The sequence below is a fragment of the Sturnira hondurensis genome, unplaced genomic scaffold (genome assembly GCF_014824575.4).
Source record: "Sturnira hondurensis isolate 20B ecotype Veracruz unplaced genomic scaffold, ASM1482457v3 Scaffold0003693, whole genome shotgun sequence".
Classification (NCBI taxonomy): domain Eukaryota; kingdom Metazoa; phylum Chordata; class Mammalia; order Chiroptera; family Phyllostomidae; genus Sturnira; species Sturnira hondurensis.
Genome location: NW_028076324.1, coordinates 3,647,997 through 3,654,529, shown reverse-complemented (window position 1 = coordinate 3,654,529; position 6,533 = coordinate 3,647,997).

Genomic DNA, 6,533 nt, shown 5'->3' with positions numbered 1-6,533 from the left:
CTGAGATATCGTGAGGCAAGAATCTAGAAAAACACTTGTTAAGACCTTTACAAATTCAGAGTGATCGGTCTGTGCTGAATAATTGATGGGCTCACTCCTGGATGCTTTGAGCAGACTCACAGGACCCTACCATAGGCTGGGACTGTGGAGACCTTTCCTCTCATTTGCCCAGTGAAGGAATTTGCCGAGAAAATCACCAAGAAAGAGTTGTGCTTCCCTATTGGGAGGGGCAGACCCTGGTTCCTGGGAGCCGTGGATCTAATTTATTGCCTCACTGAAAAGAGAGGAGAGAGCGCAGGGCTGCTGCAGGGAGGGGTTTCTGGGCCGCCACTGTGTCCCTTCCAAGGCCGCGAGGCCCTGGGAAAGGGCTGTTCCTCTCTGACAGGCAGGGAGAAAGGTGCCTGGGAATCTGAGAGTCTGGAGGGGAGGCGCGGGGTCAGCCATGGGAAAGGCAGCATCTGAAGCAGAAGTCTTCCTCCATGAAAATGCCTGACAAGGCAGAGGTGCCCAGGGAGGGCTGAGGCCGCCTGTGGCCACCCCAGCCAATGGCTGCATGTGACTACGGAAATTTTCTGGCCAAGGCCGTGGCAGCAGGGATTAGGTGGCAGAGAGTAGAGACAGAGTGGCCTTTAAGGCAATTTGTAGAGATCAAAGTAGAACACAGTCTGAGCCAGTGTCTGGCTATGAGAAGCTATGAGAACAGGGAACATCTCACAGCTGACCGAAACTCAGGGTACCACTCACAGCCGAAGATGTGCATCCTCCCTCTTCGAGGTGCGGCCCCACAAAGTGGCCCCAAACCGGCATTGGTTCAGCCCTCCAAAAGAGGCAGATTTAGGACTATCCAAATCCATGAGGTCATTGGCTCTAAATGAGCAGAATCAACAAACTCCAGCTCAAGTGGGATTTGTTCTGATGACTGGATTCCCATCTTCCTCTGCACTGCAAGTTCCAAAACCCAACGGTGTCACAAGGATTTCCTAGGAAGTTTCACAGTGTGCTCCATACTGATGTGAGTCCTTTCGCTTTCATACTTTGTCTGGACCTGCTGACCTCCCAGGGGGTGGAAGGGCTCTTAGAGTTTCCCTTTGTGTGGTCAGGGCCCTTCCTAATGACTCTGGGGTGGGGAGGTGAGGGTGGTTCCAGAGTGGCCTCAGCCTGGCTAGCAACCTGTGGTGCTGCCTGCAACTGACCCAAGGTGCAGAAGGCGCCCTACCCTGGGGCTTGGAGGAGACATTTGGCTCAGGCACTACACAGGGGGAACAGAAAACAGGATGTGTGACCTTGGTTCACACTTGTGTCAACTTGAGCTAAACTTAACTGGGCTTCTGAGCTGCCTGCACTCACGCCTAACAGAGGGAGGAATCGGGAGCAGGAGAAAGAAATGGAGCAGGCTAGGGATGGGGCAGTACTGGGCAGGGTGATAGGCCAGCTAATTCTATGAACTCAGCTCATCGATTCAACCTGTAGTCCTCAGGTTCCTCATCCACAAAATGGGGATCATGATGGAACCTGCCTCAACGCCTTGGAAGGATCCAATGAGATAGACTTGGAGAGAGTGTATGCAGATTCTGAGTTTGGCCTCTCATAAAACTCACTCTCTTGCCATAACAGCACTTGGCTGGGCCTCTTCTGGGCCTATCAAAAGAGGGGACAGCCGCTGATCCATTTGTTTGCTCAAGTGTGTGCTCCAGAATGTGTGGAACATCGTTTTCCTGTCAGCCCAGCAATCTGGGCCTCACAAATTGTCTTTCTCATCTGGCACCCTGCCCTCCGGACTCCACGCTCCTGGAGGGCAGGGTTGTTGTCTTGTTTCCTTGGTAGGACGTCTGTTATTGATGATGGTCTGAGACTTCCTCTGGTATTGTTTGTCTAGTTGCAACGAGTGGCATTTCAGAAGTGAGCATGCAAATCGGGACTCGCCACACCTGGCTGGCAGCCTCAGGCAGAATCCCACTCCGGAGGGAGCAATGGCAAGCACTTCAGCTGTCTTTCTGTCTGCTCAATAGCAGGCATTTGGTAGTTAGCAGAGTAAATATTACAAATGCATTCTCCTTGGTGAAAGCAGAGGTATTCAGGATATGAGTATTGGCCAGTTGAATTTCAAGATGCACTTGACTCTTATGAGAGCCGGTGAAAGAACGCAGTGAGACCTCAAGAGAGGTGTGGTCAGTGCAGCTAGAGACACAGATGGCTGCAACCAGCCCAGAGAACAAGCTGTGTGATGGCTGCCGGGCCCATTTGCAAATAAATAGTTGCTCAAAAATTATCTACACGTAAAAAAAAAAAAAAAAGCCCTGGCTGGTGTAGCTCAGTGGATTGAGCGCAGGCCTGCGAACCAGAGGATCGCAGTTCGATTCCCAGTCAGGGCACATGCCTGGGTTGCAGGCCGGTTCCTTGCAGGCTAAGTACCAGCAGGGGATGCACGAAAGGCAACCATACATTGATGTTTCTCTCCCTCTCTCCTTCCCCTCTAAATATAAATAAATAAATAAAATCTTAAAAAAAATTATCTACACGTGTGGCAGAATGTGGCCGGAGGCCTGCTTTTATTCAACCTGATAATGAGGTCTGCCTTCACTTCCTCAAAGTTTTCAGTGGCTGCTGTCAAACAAATAGGCCAAACAGCAAACAACAAAACCTGAGATGTATGACCAGATGGACTCAGGTTGGTTTGCGTATGGTGATGTCTCCAGGGTGTAGCCCATGGAAATGCTCATTGGAGAGCGGGGTAGTGTCGTTTTTAACTTGGTGGCGGTCAGGGGCACCAGGGCCCTCAGTGGTCTCCAGTCCAGGAGCCCGATCTGGAGCTCTCCTGGGTCCTCATCCCCCTGAGCCTTCCCCAGCTGGCCTTCTGGGGCGGAAGTGCCAGGTCACACTCACAGGCCCTGCTGGTTTTCTGGAATGAGGAAATGCTGCTCAGTCTTCAAGAAACCCTGAAACTGTAGCTATGATGGAGATCACTGTCTGGGCCCATTGTGTACCCAGAAAATCACCTCTGCCCTCTGAGGTCCTACAGGGCAAACCCTAAGAGGAAGTCTTTGAGGACCTATCACCAGCTCCCACATTTGGGTCAGAATATCAGAGGAGAATTTCTGGCCTTATTGGAAATGTTGCCTGGAAAAAATGGGGGCTCAGTCTGCACCCTGGGGGAAGCTGAACTTCCATGCCTTCCTCAGGCTCTGTGAAGGCTTCTGGGCAGGGACCCAGGTATGAGGAGGCCCCTGAAGCTGGAGAGCTCACTACCTCTTACCTCTGGAGACAAAAGAGCCCTTCCTTGATGGGTGGTGCCCACTGGGAGAGGGGCTGCTGCTCACAGCACACCCTTCTCTAAGGAGTTTCTCACGGGTGAGCACTGTTGCAGGGTGGGGTGGGGAGGTCGGGTGGCATTATGAAGGAAAGAAGTTGGGCACAGGGCAGTGCAAGCCTCTGAGTTCTCCTCTTGCCCACCTTCTTTCTCCCTTTTCCCCCTTCCTCTCCAGAGAGAAGTTGTACGCACATGGGGACAGGATGGAGGTCAGAGAGGGGAAGTGCTGGGCTTTTCCGGGGCCACCGTCCTAACCATGGAGAAGCTGATATTTGTAACCTTCCCAACTCATACTGGCAACTTGACCCTCAGTGGCAGCTCAGACTCTGCAGGCTGATTGCGAAGTTAGTCAGGCCTACATGCCACCCCCTTCTAAACCCTTTTCCTGCCCGCAGTCTCACCTTGCTCCCAGGTTCACTGCTCTCAGGTAGCATGTCCTCACCCCTTCAAGGCCTGCTTCAGAATTTGCCTTGCCTTCCTTACTCCTCTCCCCTATCCAAACCCCAGGCTACCTGTGCATTTTAAGAGTCTTCTTGATTAATCCTCAAGGATTTCCAATTCATGAAAACTTCTCCAGGAAGTCTATAAACCAGGGAGCAAGTTACTCAGATGATCATTCATCTTACACCTCTGCAAGTAACTCAACCTCCCAGCCAAGCAAAGAGCCATTGGCAGGGGATGGTGGGAATTCCAGATGCTGTTGTAGAGCCAAGAGAGGTCCCCCTAGCAAAATTTGCCTAGAGAAAGCCACCAGAGTGTGTAAGCAGCCTAACAAGCAGGTTTTTCCTCATTGATCTGGGGCTCTGTGGATCCATCTCAGGAAATACTTAGGCACTGCCTTAATTTACTTCCCAACCAGAGTTCCTCTTGGAGGGAGGCCAAGCTGGTGAGTATGGAAGCCAGACTGATAATTCAGTGGAAATCCATGCATGTAATTGGGAGAACAAGATGAGATGAGAACAAGTGCATGGAAAGTTGGGGGTCTTTGGATGGGCAAGGGGGAAGAAGGGAGAGAGAGGACCCTGCTCTCCTCTTTCAGGCCAGTGGACTGAAGCGAGCTAGGCCCAATTACAGAGACTTTCCAACTTCTGCTGCAAGAAAAAGTTTTCCTGGCTCCACAGGTTCTCTTGAGATGGCGAGGGACCTTCCCAGGTCACAAGACGAGCCAGTCACACAGCTCTGGCTGGGACTGGTTTCTTCCCCACTCTGGGTCTCTCTCCTGGGATCTTCTAAAGCAGCCATCCTCTGAGAGCACTTTCTTAGGAGTCAGGCATGTGAGGCTGAATCTGTCTGCTCTTTCACCAGCCAAGTGAGCTGCACCAAGTTACTAAATCTCTTGGAGCTGGTCAGCAAAATGGGGATATTATGTCCCCTGGAAGTGCAATTGTGAAGATAGAATGACCAACAGATGTGAGGGCTTCTCAAGCAGTGCCTGGTTGGTAAATGTACTCAAGACAGAAGAGCTGTCATCTTTTTCCACTCCAAATGCAGCTTGTGGCTGCTTGGCCAAGCTCCTTAACAGTGTGCTGGCAGCAGCTCCCATCCCGTGGATGTGGTCAGGCTGGGGGCGCCCCAGCCACTTCTCCTCTCCCAGGACTTTGCCTAGCACTGTCCACTCTCAATCTGGGCTTGGGTGGGGGGCTGCAGCAGGACTGTCTATCAGAAGGGAAGCTGCTTTAGAGCCTCACCCACTTGGGCACTCTTGGTAGCCCTATTGATGGGGACCTGGGTTCACCCCACGTGGGACTCACCAGGAATGGCTGGGAGTTCCTGGAAATCAACCTGCCTTCCAGACTTTCTCAAGAGAAACCATTCAATAAGGGGGATGAAAACCAGATACAAGCAATAGGGTTTGGTTTGGTTTTTTTAAAGCAGAACATCCGACCTGACTTGGTGGACCAACATACCTGCCCACCTTCCAGGGACCACAGAACTTCCTGCCCTCTCCTAGTGACCCCACCTCATGGCTGATCTACTCATTCCTGAGGACCCTTCCGGCTGTGCATTTCCCCCAGTCACTTGAGCCTCAGCCCTACAGAACACCCTTGGGCCCAAGTGCCCTCAGTCACTTCTCCTGAGTTACAAATGCCATCCTTGGGGCAGGAACTTCCATGTCACTGAGTCTGAAGTAGGCAGAAGGGACAGGATGGGCTTGCAGATGACCCCCGGTCTGGGAATAGACCTGGAAAGACCAAATGGGGCTCCCCGCTCTGAGACCTGGTACCCCATTTCTCCACCCAGATCTTAACCTGGAGGGGGCTAGCTGAGACGTGGGCGATGGTGTCCAGCCACGCGTCCCACGCCCCCACCCCCCAGGGAAGAGCCCCAGGAGTGGGTGTCCACTTCAGGGTGCTCTGAGATGGGAGCTCCCGCAGACCCAGGCAGGCTGCTCCCTGCCACTGCCCGCCCAGGAGACCTGCGCGCCCGAGCCCCCTCCCCAGCCAGCATCGCCGGCAACAGCCGCATCACCACCAGTCCGATTCCCAGCCCAGGGAACCTCCCGCTCCTGCTGCAAACCTACCTTCCAGGGTGCTCAGAGGCTCCTTCCAGGGGTGTCACCAAGGTCCCCGCCTCCTCCACAGGACACGGGCTCCCCGTTCCACAGCCTCCGGCCCCGGCCTCGGGGGGCTAAGCCGGCTGCTGCCTCCTCTCTAGTGCTCCCGTGAATTCTCAGCACTATTCTTTTTTTAAGGGACTTTTTTTTTTTTTTTTTTTTTTTTTGCGTTGCGTCAGGACGGTTGCCTGGCGACAGCAGAGCTATTCCGCCGCCAGCCCTTTCAGCCGAGAACCCCTTCAGCCTCTCATTCATGCCTCTCCTCCCGCGGCTCCGGGACCTGGACTAGCCAGGTCCGGAGACTCGCTCTGGGTCCTAACGCCCGGCTAGTTGCACGTTCCCGGACCAGGATCCCAGCGGCGCCCAGCCACATGCATTTGCCAAACCCTAGACGAAACCAAACCCAAGTATCCTTTTTCTTTTAAATGCGAAACCAAAGCAGTTTTCCCATAAACATGGCAACGTGGCTTTGCCACTGTCAGCAGTTTGCTTGCGTGGAGGGGGCAGAAGAACCCTCTTCAGGCATCGCCAAACCCAGAGCTTACACTCCACCCACAAGTGGCTTTCATCTACCAGCAGCAACTCCCATTACCCGGTGCCTAAAGAGTGTCACACTGTCAGAGCAACTCAGCTGGGGGGTGGGGGTGGGGGCGGGGGGCTGATCTCTAGGTT